The following is a 17,187-nucleotide window of genomic DNA, read 5'->3' as shown; positions in this document are numbered from 1 at the left end:
CTTTTGCAACAAGAGAAGCCACCAAAATGAGAAGCCCACTCAAGTAGCCTCAGCTCTCTGAAACTAGAGAAGGCCTGCGAAGCCATAAATAAATGAATAATTTTTAAAGTTATAATTCCATAATCTGTTGGCTTCTGTCACCTTGTCTCCTGTGAGTTGACATTTCCCTGTTTCTTTGTGTGATGGTAATTTTGGATTGTAGATTTGATGTTTTGATTTTTAGGTAATGAGGCTCAGGATCTTGTTTAAATCCTATGGAGCATTTTTATATTTCTGTCTTAGCAGGCAATTGATCTGGTTGGGTTCAGGTCACAGGTTCTGACCAGTCCTCTGTGGGTTGCGATTGTAATGACAGTTGAATTCTCTGAGTTTGCAGGGCTACTGTATGTGCCATCCAGGGACCAGCGTGAGACCAGCATGGTGGCCTGTCACATAGTTCAGTTCTCATTTAGGGCCCGGTCTATACATGTACAGGTCAAGGGTGAGGGGGCTCATAAACAACTTGATGGGGTTGATTTCCTCTGCTCTTTTCTCTTTAAGATCACCTTCTTTTCAGTTCCCTGGGGCTTCCCTTTTCCATCTCAGTGTCTAGCTACCTGACTCTGCTGTATACTTGCTACATGAAGTGTGCGTTCCCAAACCTGGAATATGCACTCAATAGGGTAGGGCCAATTAAGGGCCATGTCCACCCCTAAACCATTGACAGTCTGCAGGGGCAATGCCTTGAGCTGACTGGCTTACACCAATTAGGACACTCCTAAGGGGCTGAGAATGGTTGACATTTGACAAAATCAGGCTCTGTGAAGAGCAGTGACATGGCTGTTGGGCAGACAGCCAGGAGTGTTTAGCCAATGCTTCTTGTCTCTTTTTCTTCCCTGAAGCACTAAATGTCAGCAACCTCCTCCCAATTGCTCAGGTTTAAAACTTCAGACTTTTCTTCTCCTCTGTGATTTTCCTCCCCATCTTCACTCCTGCAAACATCCAAACAGATGCTCAGCCCCTCACTAAGACATCTCTCCTTCATCCTTACATTTTAAAGCCCACCTTTCATAGGTCCCTGGTGGTCCAAAAGTTAAGAATCCTCCTGCCAATGCAGGGGACATGGGCTTGATCCCTGGTCTAGGAAGATCCCACATGCCGAGGGGCAACTAAGTCCATGTACCACAACTACCGAAGCCCACATGCTCTAGAGCCTGTGCTCTGCAACAAAAGAAGCCCCCTTAAGGAGAAGCCCATGCACCACAACAGAGCAGTCCCTGCTCACCACGACTAGAGAAAGCCCGTGAAGCAACGAAAACCCAGTGCAGCCCAAAATAAAAAATAAAATTAAAAACTAAAGCCCTCCCTTCTGGCTTTCTTGCCTCAGATTTCCCCTCTCTGTGGTTAGCATCTAAAAGCAGAGTACAACTGATTATCAAATTCCCCTGGCCTACGGAAGAAAGTCCTTAGTGCTGTGATCCAGGCCTCCCTGCATCTATTCTAACCTTCCACGTCTAGGGTCACATGACAACTCTCTGTCCCCAATACTCCAGCAGCTACCTTTGACTAAAGGTCAGTCCTTACACATATCCTGCAATTTGTGCCTTTTGTTCCAGCTGTGTCCTCCTAAAAGACCCTTCTACCAAATCACAGTATTCAAGGCTTAGCTAGCATGACATGTTCTCCCTGAAACTGAGCCCACAGCAAGTTAGCATTCATCTCCCTTTCCCTTTAGGCCTCGTGGACATCTCTACCGTAGCTTTTGACCACAATGCCTTGAGTTGCACTGTTATCTCCTTCACTAGAGCATGAGCTACTTAAGATGTGAGACCCTCTCTTGTTCTCCTTTGTAGCCCCCAGAGTGTCTGGTCCAGTATCTCAGACACAGTGGATACTGACGACATGGTTGTTTCATTAGGTTCAAGTAAATGGACTTGACTATTTAGCCTCTAGGCTTCCCAGGTGGTGCTAGTGGTAAAGAACCCATCTACCAATGCAGGAGATATAAAAGACATGGGCTTGATCCCTGGGTCAGGAAGATCCCCCGGAGGAGGACATGGCAACCTATTCCAGTATTCTTGCCTGGAGAATCCCATGGACAGAGGAGCCTGGCAGGCTACAGTCCATAAGGTCACTAAGAGTCGGATATGACTAAAGTGACTTAGCATGCTCACATGTAACATTCTTGGGATCAAAAGAATTGAAAGGTGAAAAATAATTTTCACTTTCTAATAGGCTTCTGTGGGTGTCTTACTCAAAAGGCATTTAAGAGGAGAAATCATTCCCTCCCCAGCAAAGCCTGGGTGCTTACCCTTATGCTACCATAGCTCCCTGTGCCCCTCATTTTTATCATTCATCACTTCCATTACTCAGTTAGTATCTGTTCCCCCACCTCATGCTTTCATATCATTCTTGGAAAGTAGGGACTCATCTCTCTTATTCTTCACTGTATGTCTGATACCTACTACAGTTTCAGGTTTGTAGAAAGCACTCACAAATATTTATTCTTTGAAAGGAATTCCATAATTAAGAGCTACTAAAAAGAGATAAAAAGAAGTTTAAGTCTGTTATATAGCATTGCAAATTGCAGCGACGAGAAATAAATTTGGACAACCAGAATCAATTGAACAACAGCAAATAAGAAAACACCATAAAATACAGTCTACCTTTACCAAAACAACCCTTGACTTTTCCTTCTCTTTCTCCCTTTCTTAACTTCTCCAATTTTCATTTTTCTTTCCTTTCCCTTCTTGTTTATACATGGGAATGGGACTGCCAGTTGTCCCCTTATTTCCATTCTCATCTTCTTATACATAAATAGAGTTTTTAGTTCATCATAATGCCGCATAAGTAAAGTTGATATTTCTTAGCCACCCTTGTAGCTTGGTATAGCCATGTGGCTAAGTTTTGGCCAGTGGGAGGTAAATAGAATGATTAGAATGATGTATGCAAATTTGGGGTCTTACCCTTCACAGAGAGAAGTGCGCTCTCTCCTTCCATCTATCCCCTTCCCACCAGCTGAAATGCAGATGTGCTGACTGAAGCCAGAACAGTCCTGTTGGCCCACAGAGTAGAAGCCGCAAGTCATGATGTAGCAAGAAGACTGAAGAAGCCTGATCCGTAATCCCATGTAGCCACCAAACCCACCCTGGCTGCTTCAACCCACATTGTTAGGAAAGTGATCCAGAGAACTGTCTATTTTATTGACCTTTGCCTCTTAAAGAATACCAATATTTACATCCTTCTAGAGCCTGTTATACAGAGTGAAGTCAGAAAGAGAATAACAAATACAGTCTATAATGCATATATATATGGAATCTAGAAAAAGTGGTATTGATAAACCAATTTGCAGGGAAGAAATGGAGACTCAGGTCTAGAGAATGAACTTGTGGACATAGTAGGAAAGGGAGTGAGTGAGTGGGACGAATGGAGAAAGTAGCATCAATGTGTACATACACTCTGCTGTGCTGTGCTTAGTTGCTCAGTCGTGTCCGACTCTTTTGTCACCCCATGGACTGTAGCCCACCAGGCTCCTCTGTCCATGGGATTCTCCAGGCAAGAATACTGGAGTAGGTTGCCATGTCCTCCTCTGGGGGATCTTCCCAGCCCAGGGATTGAACCCAGGTCTCCTGTATTGCGGGCAGATTCTTTACCATCTGAGCACCAAGGAAGCCCTAATACACACTGTCATGTATAATGATACATGGTTAGCTGATGAGAAGTTGTTGCATAGCAGAGGGAGCCCAGTCTGAGATGCCCTAGAGGGATATGATGGGGAGAAGAGAGGAAGGCTCAAGATAGAGAGGATATATGTATAATTATGGCTGATTCACTTTGTTGTATGGCAGAAACCAACACAACATTGTAAAAATTAAAAAACAAAAAATTTTAAAAATATAATACATGGTCATCTTTATGGCCATTTTTCCTAATAGAAGAAAAAGAGAAAAAGATACTTTTGAAAAATCCTACATTTGTTCTGTCTTCAAAAATTGCAGATACAGGCTACTTTGTGATATTTCTATTAAAATAATGTTGACTTTTCAGCGTCTAAATGAGAAAGGAAATGTCATAATTGGATGTCTATTGAGAATCATCTTGGTTTTAAAGAAAGGGGTTAGACAACTATACCCATTGAGACTTTTGAGACAAAAGAAAAAAAATCTAGCAATAACATTACTGATCAATATTTAATGTTACCTTGAGTAGAGAGCAAAAGGGATTCTATTGAAAATGCCTTTTAAATTATGTTTGTCTCTCAGAGTTCTGAATCTTTCATTTACTTCTCAATAAAATGAATTAACTACTTAATTTGTGGCCTGGCAAAGCAAGGGGAATTATTGACCAAGAATCCCCCTAAAACACCTAGGGTAAGTACTGAGATGTGTGAATTTCATTAATTTAGCTGCTGAGATCTTTGATTTCTTACTCATATTTTTGCAACTTTTCCAACTTATTGATGATAACTTCAATTTTTTTTTTTTAACCACACTGTGAGGCATGTGGGATCTTAGTTCCCCAAACAGGGATTGAACCCTTGCCACTATAATGGAAGGTCAGAGTCTTAACCACTGGACTGCCAGGGAAACCTAATAACTTTATATTTTAAATTAAAAAAAAAAAAAACCAGTAGACTCAACATTCTTAAATTTAACCTCATGGTTTCTAATATCATGAAAAACTTAGGAAGTACATGGTATGATATTACATAATTGCTCCAGTTCACAGAGGAAATTATATCCTAGAATGATCCATTTGACAGTTCACAAAGGTCTGGGAACATTCAGGATCTCACTTCTAGTATTATGACAGTCCTCTCTTCAGCAGGAAGCTTGCCTGGTTCAATAGACTTTGTTCATCAAGAAATCTGATGGAGGATTTCCCTGGTGGTCCAGTGATTAAAGAATCCAACACAGGAGACACAGGGTGGATCCCTGATCTGGGAAGATCCCACATGCTTAAAGCAGCTAAACCTATGCACCATAACTACTGAATGAGTCCTAGAACTTATGCTCTGCAATCAGAGAAATCACCACAATGAGAAGCTGACACACTGCAGTAGAGAGTAGTTCCCACTCACTGCAACCAGAGAAAACCCTCGCTCAGCAATGAAGATGCAGCACAGCCATAAGTAAATAAATGTTTATTAAAACATAGTAATAACAAAAAGCCAAACACATATTAAAAAAAAAAAGAAATCTGATGAAGGTTTCCTTCTATACAGTCTAGGGTCTATAGTGCCTGAAGGACCAAGAGAAGAGACTATTTCTTTTCAAAAACCTTTCTGTTAGTCCTTATTGGTAATAGAGAGAATCAAGTGTAAGTTACTGATCCCTCTTCCTTACAAACCATTCCCTTGTTGAAGGCATATCTGCATTACTGGTAGATGTGCAGTTTATAAGGAAGCTTATCACTCAAGAGATTGAAGATGAGTAAGGCCCTCCATAGTGGCATCCTGGACTAGAAGTACCTGTGTGTTCACTGTTTTCTTCAAGAACCTATCACACACACAAAAAAGAAGAACCTAGCCCAAGGTCATGTAAACAGCAGGTGCTTAACAAAAATCTGCTGAATGAATAAACAGATTCAATGCATAATGTGAGGAAGCATAAGCTACTTCCTGCCTCCGAAGAGCTTACCAGTCATACGTACCCATTACATAAACCAAAAGAAACTCACTTCCTAAGAGGCAAAGGATTAACACAGATTTTTAGGTACTATAGGTTTTCTGGAAGGTCATTCTGTAGGGTTTTGATTGAAAAAGACAAAGGTGAAATGGGCCAAAAGAGAAGGAATTTCAGAGAAAAAGAAAGGCTGGCATTAGGACACAGCCCAAGACACCAGGCAGATGAAATGGCAGAATAATGGAGTAGCTGAGGACGAGGTTAGGGAAAGAAGCTGGGGCTGTGTCCGCGGACGGCTCCGGATGACCAGCCCAGAGTGCGGAGTCCATTGTGGTCATGGGGAACCACTATAGTTTGCTCCATTGGAGAAGACAGACAGGAGGGGGCAGGAATAGGGAGGCAGCTGCTATCAGGGCCGTGTAACCAGGAAGGAGTGTTTATTAGGGCAGTGGCAGGGCTATGCGGAAAAGGCATCAAAATATCTAGAAGCTCAGCGAACCATTCCTGCAGGAACCGGGATGAACCTGCTGTACTTCTTCAGGCATCGCGAGTCAGTCACCTGGGCGCTACTGAGACACAGGGCAAACTAAAATCGACTCTGAAGTAGAAAAAACTTTATAGAAGAGCTCTATTAACTTTGTTTAAATTTGTTTCAGAAATATACAAGGTCATTTATTTTTAAAAATACACAAAGTATACAGGATAAGTAAAAATTACCCCAAATCCCACTCCCAGCCACCAAGATTACTGTTATTATTTTGGTGAATACTTGCCCTCACATTATTCTATACACAGATACATACAAAGTATGATAGAATCTTATTAGATGCAATTATTCCATACAAGCTCTTCCAGAGCTAATTTTCCTCACCCCCTAATATGTTGTGAACATTTTTCCATTCCGATAAATATTGATCTACACATAATGATGTCAATCATTTTGCCTCTATCACAAGGTTCCACTAATGGATATTTGGATTCTCATTCTGTGTGTTGCTCTAAACAATCCTGTGATTAACTTCATTGTGTATATTGTTTTTCAACTGTATGATTATCTCCTTAATGTAAATCTAAGAAGTTGGACTAGCTAGATCAAAGGTATATATCATTTTATGCTCTGACACATATTCCCAAACCACCCTCCAGAAAAGTATGTTTATTCATTTACACAATAACTATTTTTTGAGCACTTACTATGTACCAAACACTGTTCTATGTGCTGGAAATACAATAGTGAATAAAATGGACAAAGTCTCTGCCTTCATGGAATGTACATTCTAATGTAGGACAATAAACAAAAAACTAAACATATATTGTCAAATAGTGGTGTTACAAAAGCACAATAAAACTGAGTACAGGGGTGGAGAGTCCCAGGAGGTCAGGGGAGGAAATAGAGTGTTTTACATAAGATGGTGGGGAAGGGACTATTAGGAAGAGACAGGATATCAGACATGCGCATGCCCGTGGGGACAGCAGTACAGAGAGGGAACAGGGAAGCCAAAACATCTGACGTGGGAACACGGCTGGCATGTATCATGGCCAAAAAGGCAGTGTCTCTGGAGAGACAGGAACAAGAGGGAGAGTGGTGGGAAATCCAGATGGAGAGGTGGCCAGGTCAGACCAGAGAATTAGGGATGGGCACTTGTAGAGGTGTTCCAACTCATTATGATATTGGCTAAAGGAATGAGACTCTAGCCTGAGACTACTAAATGGAGAAGAAGGATGGAACTGGGTCTGTTTTAGCTGTGTTTTACCACTGTTCAGTCTTCTATTCACTAAACACTGCTTAATGGATGTCTGCATTCCTTCTTCCCCTCTCCCAACTCCACTTTCCCACTTATGACTAGGGTCTGGCAAGGATGGAACACACGTAGGACTATGTATATGGAAAGTGATTTAAGCGTCCATTATGCAGGTCTTATTATGAAGTCTTAGGATATCTCCCAACTTCAATGAGATCTGAAAACTCTTTTTGCTGGCATCTTAACTAAGCTGAGAGATTCCCTGCTCCCATGATTGGAGAGCTCTATCATGTTAATAAAAACTCAGGCAGCCTCGTGGGCTCATCACGGCTGATTTAAATCCATATGAACTTTCCCAAGTCCTCCTAACACAGAATTTTTAACATGGAAGGTGATCTATAAATATATGCTGGATAAGCAAAAGAATATTCACAATTTTCCTCTGAAGGCACCTTTGCTTTGTAGGAAGAAGCTCTATCATATTATTTTGATTAGTGTCCGTTTCAGTGGACACATTCTGACCACGTTCTTCAGTTCTGATGCACTTTGATTACAGTTCCCTGGGCCCTGCCTTTGGGTGTCTCCCTACCATCTGCTGGGAAGGTTCAGGGGATTTAAATGCGTCCAAAGAGAGCTTGGGACTTCCCTGGTGGTTCAGTGGTTAAGATTCTACATTTCCAATTTAGGGAGATTGGGTTTGATCCCTGGTCCAGGAACTAGATCCCACATACCACTACTAACACCCAGAGCAGCCCAATAAATACTTTAGGGATCCCAGGTGGTTCAGTGATAAAGAATCTTCTTGCCAGTGCAGGAGACAGGAGACATGGGTTTGATCGGGAAGATCCCCTGGAGGAGGAAACGGCAACCCACTCCACTATTCTTGCCAGGAGAATCCCATGGACAGCGGAGCCTGATGGGCCCAGTCTGTGGGGTCACAAAGAATTGGACACAAGGAGAGCACCGACAGACAGTGTTTAGGGCAAGGTTTGAGTAAACACAGGGCTTTACTCTTTCCCAAGGTAATTATCTGCCTAGGATAAGGATTTCTTCTCCAGTGATAGCATAGAAATTGCACAGCAAAAAATAAGACTAAGAGCAAAAGAATTTTTTTTTAATTCAAAGAAAAAAGGTGATTTGCTGACAATGGAAATTGCAATGTTGGCGAATTTACTGTTCTTTAAACAAAATTAATAATAGCATTTTCTTCTGGTTATGAAAGTACTTTGTACTCATTCTAGAAAAATATTTTAAATATCAAAGAGCATAAAGGAGAAAATAAAAACTACTCATAATTCATTATTCACAGATGACATTTTGCTGGATTTCCTTCCTTCTAAACATCACTATGGTCATACTATATATGTACAGTTTTACATCTCTCTTTTTCACCTGACAACAAATTCTGAACCTTTTCCCCCAAATACATTTTTTAATATTATTACTAAAAGAGACACAATGTTCCAACTATGCCTTTGTCATAATTTATATTATGTGTCCATTACAATTAGTAGGGGCTAGAGAACATTAGTGTTCAATCTATATTATAAACTCTTATAAATAATGTTTCAGTGAACATCCATATACATAACCATTATTTAAATCTCTAAACAATGTCCTAAACTAGACCCTCAGAAGTATAATTACTTGGTCAAACATATGACATTTTAAAAGTCTTTTGATAAGTATTTCAAAACTGCTTTCCAAAAAGTTTATATTAACTTACACTCCCCTCCCGTTACTCTCAACCATCCTGCTCATGCCACAGTATTTTAAGAGAGTAGCAAAGAGATGCTGGGTCCAAATCCCAGCTCTACTATCTTAGGGAAGTTACTTAACCTCACTAAAGCTCAGTGTCCTCATTTGTAAATCAGGGATAGTAATGGTTATCTAGCTCAAAGAATTGTTGTGAGGGTTAAATTAAATAACATAGAATTGCTTAGTACAGTTCCTAGAATGTATCAGGTAGTCAATACCAGCAGCAGTCAATGTTACCAGTAACCAGTAATATCACCCTTCCCCAAATTACTGCTAACCAGAGCAATATTTGGGTGCAAAATCCCCTAAACACAGTCATAAAAAGTACCAAGCTTCCCTGTTGAAATAGCTGAAGTCACTCAATTATTGTATCCATACACAAAGCCTCAGTATTCTAAAAATACTCACCTATTTGGTTTCCACCTGGAAGCAAAAACGGTCTACTGAAAGGTGTTATCTACCCTCTATATGTTATTTTAACAATGGTATGTTCTTCTTTATTTTTCCAAGGGAAATATTTATTTAAGTGTCAATGGCTCAAATTTGGATTTTTTTTTTCCAGCAAAAGAAGGAATCAACATAAACAGCCTTGTAATTCATCATTATAAACAGACCTCATAACCTTCAATCTATTATGTTTTGGTCATAGCCTCTCAAAAGAGATCAATGTCTTTTTTTTTTTTAAGTCCCTGAAAAACTTAGCAAAGAAAAAGTTATTCTAATTATTTAATAATCTGAAAGGTCCTCTGGAACTTTGCTTAGAATTCAGTGAGTTTTTAATTTGACTATTCTCAGACTCTTTGGTTCAGATGATCCCAAGGTATTAATAAATGAAATCAACTGTAGAAACTTGTATATTAGATAGATATCCTAAAATTGGTGCAGGAAATTAGTTTAGCTCTATTTAATCCAAAATAGATAAATTTCAAGTGCTTTATGGGAATATATTTGATTAATCTTTCTATAGAGCTAAATATTTACTGGGTGTGAAAACACTAGTTCTCAGCTGATGGAGAGAAACTGCTCAATAGTACTCTGTGTCCACTGTCTAAAAGGCTATTACTATCAGTAGAGTAAATATACAGTTTTAAGTTCCTCGGGCTTCCCTCATAGCTCGGTTAGTAAATCAGCTGCTTGCAATGCAGGTGACCTGGATTTGAGTCCTGGGTCAGGAAGATCCCCTGGAGAAGGAAATGGCAATCCACTCCAGTATTCTTGCCTGGAGAATCCCATGGACAGAGGAGCCTGGCAGACTTCAGTCCATGGGATCGCAAGATACGGACACGACTTAGCAACTAAACCACTACCACCACCAAGTTCTTTGAAGTTCCTTGACGCTGGGTAAATTTACACCATTGATTAGGAAAGAAACACTGGGGCATTTCATGCTGTGAAAACGACAGAGGAAATGAAATTGTAGGATATCAGAAAAGGTCCTGACTGCTGCTTTCACCTGGAGTTTCTTCTCTGGAAATCTATTCTGGTCTGATACCAAAGGTAGCATCTGGGGACAGAAAACTGATTCAACTCTTCCCTTTCTGAAGTACAAATATGGCCAGTGTTTCCCTGTCCTAGTTTCCTTCTCCCTGCTCTGAGATCAGTGTTATCAGACCCTGTAAATTTCCCTTGCAGTGGGTCCCAAATAAACAGAAGTATATGATAACAAGCAGTTGGGTTTAGATGTCTTTCTGTCCAACTGTTTTGCCCAGAAAAGATGGGTAATGCCTTTTGTGAGATAGACAAGGAAAAATTCTTAGAATTGTCCAGAATCTGAGTAAGAGAAAGGCACTCCTTCTTCCTTGCTGCAGTGGCTATCACTTAGTTTGACAAGCAAAGTGCAGGGTAGATTTTGCTCGAAACTATCTCTTTGGCCTACACAATCATACTGCGTAACCCTAAACTTCATTTTCACAAGTGCCATGTGTGTTGCTGAATTCTTAACAGTAACATAAGAAAAGCAAGAGGACAAATGATAAAATATAACTTCAGATCTCAGCTCCAACCAGGAAATCAGAAGGTTTTATTGTGATTCTGCATGTGCCCATCTCTGTGCAAGGCATGCAGGCAATACAAATGGAAAAGAAGGATGCAATGAGTTCCTGAAGGATGCTATGGTATAAAGGTCTCTGTATATTTCTCATTATCTGTTATAGAAGAGAAAGATTATCATATTACCTTCTCAATAATAAAACCTTGTTTTTTAAAAAAATAAATTTATTTTAATTGGAGGTTAATTACTTTACAATATTGTATCGGTTTTGCCATACCTCAACATGAATCCATCACAGGTATACACGCGTTCCCCATCCTGAACCCCCCCTCCCTCCTCCCTCCCCATAGCATCCCTCTACGTCATCTCAGTGCACCAGCCCCAAGCATCCAGTATCATGCATCGAACCTGGACTGGCTATTCGTTTTATATATGATATTATACATGTTTCAATGCCATTCTCCCAAATCATCCCACCCTCGCCCTCTCCCACAGAGTCCAAAAGACTTGTTTAAAGTTCTAAGCTTCTGCTAAGAATATCAGAGCCCACATAGATTCAAATCCCAGTACCGTTCCTTGCTAAATAGTGACTCACTAAGATGTCCTGTTCCTCAATCTCCTCATCTACAAAAATGGGGATGATAGTAGTAATACCTATGTTATATGCTGTGCTATGCTAAGTGAAAACTGAAAGTGAAAGTTGCTCAGTCATGTCCAACTTTTTGCCACCTATACACTGTAGCCTTCCAGACTCCTCTGTCCATGGAATTCTCCAGGCCAGAATACTGGAGTGGGTAGCCATCCCCTTCTCCAGGGAATCTTCCCAACTCAGGGATCAAACTCAGGTCTCCAGCACTGCAGGCGAATTCTTTACCACCTATGCCACCAAGGAAGCCCAAGAATACTGAAGTGGGTAGCCTATGCCTTCTTCAGGGGATCTTCCTGACCCGGGAATCCAACAGGGGCCTCCTGCATTGCAGGTGGATTCTTTACCAGCTGGGGTACCAGGGGAGCCTGTGCTAAGTAGCGTCAGTCATGTCCAACTCTTTGCAACCCCACAGACTGTAGACTCCCAGGCTCCTCTGTCCATGGACTTCTCCAGGCAAGAATGCTGGAGTGAGCTGCCATTTCCTTCTCCAGGGTATCTTCCCAATCCAGGGGTCTCTTATATATTAACCCACATCTCTTATATCTCCTGCATTGACAGGCAGGTTCTTTAACATTAGCGCCACCTGGGAAGTCCCAAAGGTCATTCCTATTACTTTGTGTTCATCACAGCTCTTCTAGTGCCAAGGATAGTATATTATTTTTAAAAAGAAGAATTCCATCTGTTGTCATAATCACTCTGAATTTAAGCTTTAACTTCGGAATGCCTAGCAGACCCTGTATTTAAAAGGGCTATTTGGTTTCTATTTCTAGCCATGGCAGGCTGGCTTGTAGTTAAAAAAAAAAAAAAATCTTCCTATGAAAATAGCTAGAAGAACTAAATTTAAAAAAAAATGTTATTGTCTGAAAACATTGAAGAGCCACTGAGGTAGCCAGGGCTTGAAGAGTCAAGTCAATATCCCTAAAAGAAGGCAAACTCACTGGGATAAACCTGATATTCTACAATCCCTACTGAGTATCTGCTGACTCACATGCATAATGGATAGAGGGTAGAGAAGCTGAGCAGAGAATGGCTTTTAAAAAGCAGAAAAGGTGAGCAGGAGTTTTGGCAGACTCATTGGAGAGACAAATATTGAAGCTCAGGGCCACCGAAACAACCAGGACTTGAGATGCTAAAATTTTGGAAGGAACGAAAGTGCAGAGAACTGATTTAAATAGAATTATCTAGATTTTGCCTCTACATATTTGCCAATTAGTAAGCAGAGGAGACTAAGAGTTAGAGAGGAAAAACAAAAGGCTATTAAGAGACTGAGAAGCTAAACAGAGCTAATGACAGTACCATGCTGCTGCTGCTGCTGCTAAATCGCTTCAGTCGTGTCCGACTCTGTGCGACCCCATAGATGGCAGCCCACCAGGCTCCTCCATCCATGGGATTTTCCAGGCAAGAGTACTGGAGTGGGGTGCCATCGCCTTCTCCAGACAGTACCATAGTGCTGGATAAATAAACATTAGCACTCAGAGCCTAGCAAAGCAGAGTGGGTTTTGTAAACACTTCCTGATTTGATTGAATCATTCCTGAATGATTGAACTACATTCTAGAAATAAGGGTAAATAGATACAGATCAGCCTTGTAAACCCAAGCTCCAGTCAGCTTATTCCCTTATTAATTTAAGGTATTCTGCTTTTAATCTGACCATTTGCCAGAGTTAACATCACTGAGAGTTTTTACAACTTTTCATAAGCAATGTCTGGCATCCAATCAAAAATTACCAGACATACAAAGGGGCGGGGCAAGAGAAAAAATACACAATAGAAACAGATACAGAGACGATCCAGACACTAGAATTATCTGTCACAGAATGCAAAATAACTGTAATCAACATGTTCAAGAAAATAGATGACAAGATGGAGAATTTCATCAGAGATTTGAAATCTATGCATTAAAAATAAAAAGCCAAATATAAATTCCAAAACTGCAAAATATAATAAATGAATTTAATAGCAGTTTAGACAGATGAAATTAAAGTTCAATAAATGAATTTAACAACAGTTTAGATAGATGAAAAATGCATTAGCGATTCAGAAGATTGTTTACCAGAAAATACCCAAATGGAAGCATTCAAATCAAAAAAAGAAGAAAAAGGTGAAAAATACAGAAAATAGCATAAACATATGTAAGACATTGCGAAAAGGTAAAACATATGTGTAATTAAAATTCCAGAAGGGTTCTAGAGCGAAACTGAATTGGAGCAATAGGGGCAATATTTGAGAATTTTTCAAAATTAATTTGAAGGGATCAAGTTATAGATTCAAGAAGTACTACAAACCTTGAGCAAGATAAATACAAAGGAAAACACATTTAGGAATAGTATAACCAAATTTTTAGGAAAACAAGACAAAAAAAGAAAATCCTCCCTAAAATCAGTCAGACTATCTTCCATATTACCCTCAGGAGAACAATGAGAAACAGAAGCAATGGAAGCCAGAGGACTCTGGGATAACATCTCCTAAACGCTAAAAGAAAATAACGGCCAAGCAAAAGTATATTTCAAATATTAAGGCGAAATAAAGACATTTAAGACAAAAAGTAAGAGGGTTTGTTGCCAGCAAACCTGTGCTTTAAAACAAAGAAATCTAAAAGGAGCCCTTTAGGCAGAAAGAACAATTGTCTCTGGTATAAGATCATAAAAATGTGGAGGAATAAAAAACAATGGAAAATAAACATGAAGAATGACTATATAAACTATAAAAATGACTATTTGGAGACTTTAAAAAGCTAGTACGAGCTAGCCTGCTTTTCAGGTCTTGTATGTTGAGAAAATTTCACTGTTTTTTAAGAATCAAAAAAGGATTGTCTTAACTAGGAATATTCTGTTTCCTTCCACATGAGGGGCCATACAGCATCAAAAAACTAACCTCAGCCCTTCTACTCACTGAAGAATAGGGCTTGTGATGGGCCCTCCAGGGGTTATTTAAAGCCTCATCAATCACTGTTTAGAAACCAGCCCCACAAAAGGAAACTAGCAACATGCTCTAACATACTAAGGGCAAGGCTGCTGTGTTACAGGGCCTCACCCATTGCCCAGCTGTATGTACATGATCCCAATAAATTGTCCCAACAATCCCAGCAGGTAGGTGTTTTTCTTCCTGTTTTATAGGAGTTCAGAAAAGTTAATGAAATAACCAAAAACTGTACAGTTAGAAAATGATGGAGGGAAGGGGAGGAGCAAGGAACCATGGCCTCTGTGGTAGCTCTTGCAGTAGGCTAGGGAGGAGAAAGTTGACGCCTTTCGTGACAGGTGCTGTCTGCCTCACAAATTCCGGGACTCATGCAGTGCTGTGAAGAAGTTGTTCACAATACAAAAAGATAACAAGCAAGGAGGACCTGCCTGCTCCAATGGAAAATCCTTATAAAGAGCCTCTGAAAAATTATATCTTGTGTGGAAACCATGTAGATTATAAGAATATACAACTTTTATCCCAGTTTATGTCTCCATTTACTGGATGCATATATGGGAGGCACATAACAGGTCTTTGTGGGAATAAAAAGAAATCACAAAAAGAATTAAGAGAGCTCAAATATAGAAGCTTATGCCAGTTACATGGAGAGAAAGGCAATGGCACCCCACTCCAGTATTCTTGCCTGGAAAATCCCATGGATGGAGGAGCCTGGTGGGCTACAGTTCATGGGATCACTAAGAGTCAGACACGACTGAGTGACTTCACTTTCACTTTTCACTCTCATGCACTGAAGAAGGAAATGGCAACCCATTCCAGTGTTCTTGCCTGCAGAATCCCAGGGACTGGGGAGCCTGGTGGGCTGCCGTCTCTGGGGTCGCACAGAGTCGGACACGACTGAAGCGACTTAGCAGCAGCAGTAGCAGGGTTCTTAGTAAGAGAAGGCAATGGTAACCCACTCCAGTGTTCTTGCCTGGAGAATCTCAGGGACGGGGGAGTCTGGTGGGCTGCCGTCTATGGGGTCACACAGAGTCGGACACGACTGAAGCGACTTAGCAACAGCAGCAGCATGCCAGTTACATATAAGGATCCTGCATATCTCAAAGACCCTAAAGTTTGTAACATCAAATATAGGGAGTAAATTATATAAAGTTGTCATCAGTAAACTTACTTTGCAATTAAAAAAAAAGAAAGAAAGTGATGGAGGTTTAGATTTTTAATCAGTTCTGCAAAGCCCATGGTCTTTCCACTGTACCAGGCCAGAGGCTAGAAAGGCTCCAGCCAGTGAAAGAGAGTCACATAATAGTTGAAAGAGAAGATCTAAAGATGTGTAGCACATGTGCAGAGTATTCTTCAAAACAGAGTGAAATGATAAAGGGATGGATGGATGATGAATGGACTGAATGCTCGCACATGTGTGCCCAGTCGTGTTTGACTCTTTGTGACACCATGGACCTCTGGCCCACCAGGCTCCTCTGTCCATGGCATTTTCCAGGCAAGAATACTGGAGTAGGTTATCATTTCCTTCTCCAGGGATCTTCCCAATCTAGAGATGGAACCCGAGTCTCTAGTATCTCCTGCATTGACAGGTGGATTCTTTATCACTGTGCCACCTGAGAAACCCCAGAGATTACACAACAGTGTAAATGTTTCAATTAAAAAATGTTTTTAAGAGCTATCAGAATGGGCCCAGCAGCTCTCTGGGAAGTTCACTTCACCTGCCAGTAGGTGACCTTTTAAAAGACAAATAAAGCAAAACAAAAATAAATAAAGCTGCAATATATTTGAATGTTAAATAATTCAAACAATAAAGAGGCTATTCAATAAAAAGCAGATTTTCTCGGTACTTCAAAGATTCAATCTCCTCTAGTGGAAATGGTTGATTGATTTTCTATGCTCTTATGAATGTAGGTCTATGTTGATACTACACCTACATCTATGTATACATACATATGTGCGTATAAATATATAAGTATATACTTTTTCCTTGCACAAACAGAAGCATACTACACAGTGGACACTGAGCCTTAATTATTTTTTTTGGCCATGGCTCACAGCATGTGGGATGTTATTTTCCCGACCAGGGACAGAACCATCACACCTTGCATTTGAAGTGCGGAGTCTTAACCACTTGTCCTCCAGGGAAGTCCCTGAACCTTGATTTTTCACATAACTATTTTTTTCAAATGTGAACCATTCTTAAAGTCTTTGTTGAATTTGTTACAACACTGCTTCTGTTTTATGTCTTTTGGATTTTTTGGTCACGAGGCCTGGGGGATCTTAACTGCCTGACCAGGGGTCAAACCCACACTCCCTGCATTGGAAGGTGAAGTCTTAACCACTGGACTGCTAGGGAATTTCCTCACATGAATTTTCATATAATGAAGATTGTTCCTATCACACATAAAAATCTAACTCAAGCTACACTGAAGAGTCCATTGAAAAGACGAACCATCTTTTAATGAAATAAGCCCCTATTAATGGACATTTAGAGTGTTCTAGGTCTTTGATATTAAAAATAATACTTTCC

The 17,187-nt window shown here is 40.3% G+C and overlaps 1 long non-coding RNA gene and 1 pseudogene across 2 annotated transcripts in view; one reads left to right on the top strand and one right to left on the bottom strand.

The window, feature by feature from the left end:
* LOC132658485 (uncharacterized) overlaps window positions 1–17,187 on the bottom strand; it is a 28,562-nt gene that overhangs the window by 3,097 nt on the left and 8,278 nt on the right. The gene's annotated exons all lie outside the window — the stretch shown is intronic.
* Window positions 14,905–15,849, top strand: LOC114112778 (small ribosomal subunit protein bS18m-like; annotated as a pseudogene).

This window comes from Ovis aries, chromosome 1 (assembly GCF_016772045.2).
Source record: "Ovis aries strain OAR_USU_Benz2616 breed Rambouillet chromosome 1, ARS-UI_Ramb_v3.0, whole genome shotgun sequence".
NCBI lineage: Eukaryota > Metazoa > Chordata > Mammalia > Artiodactyla > Bovidae > Ovis > Ovis aries.
This window is presented reverse-complemented; position numbering and strand designations above follow the sequence as displayed.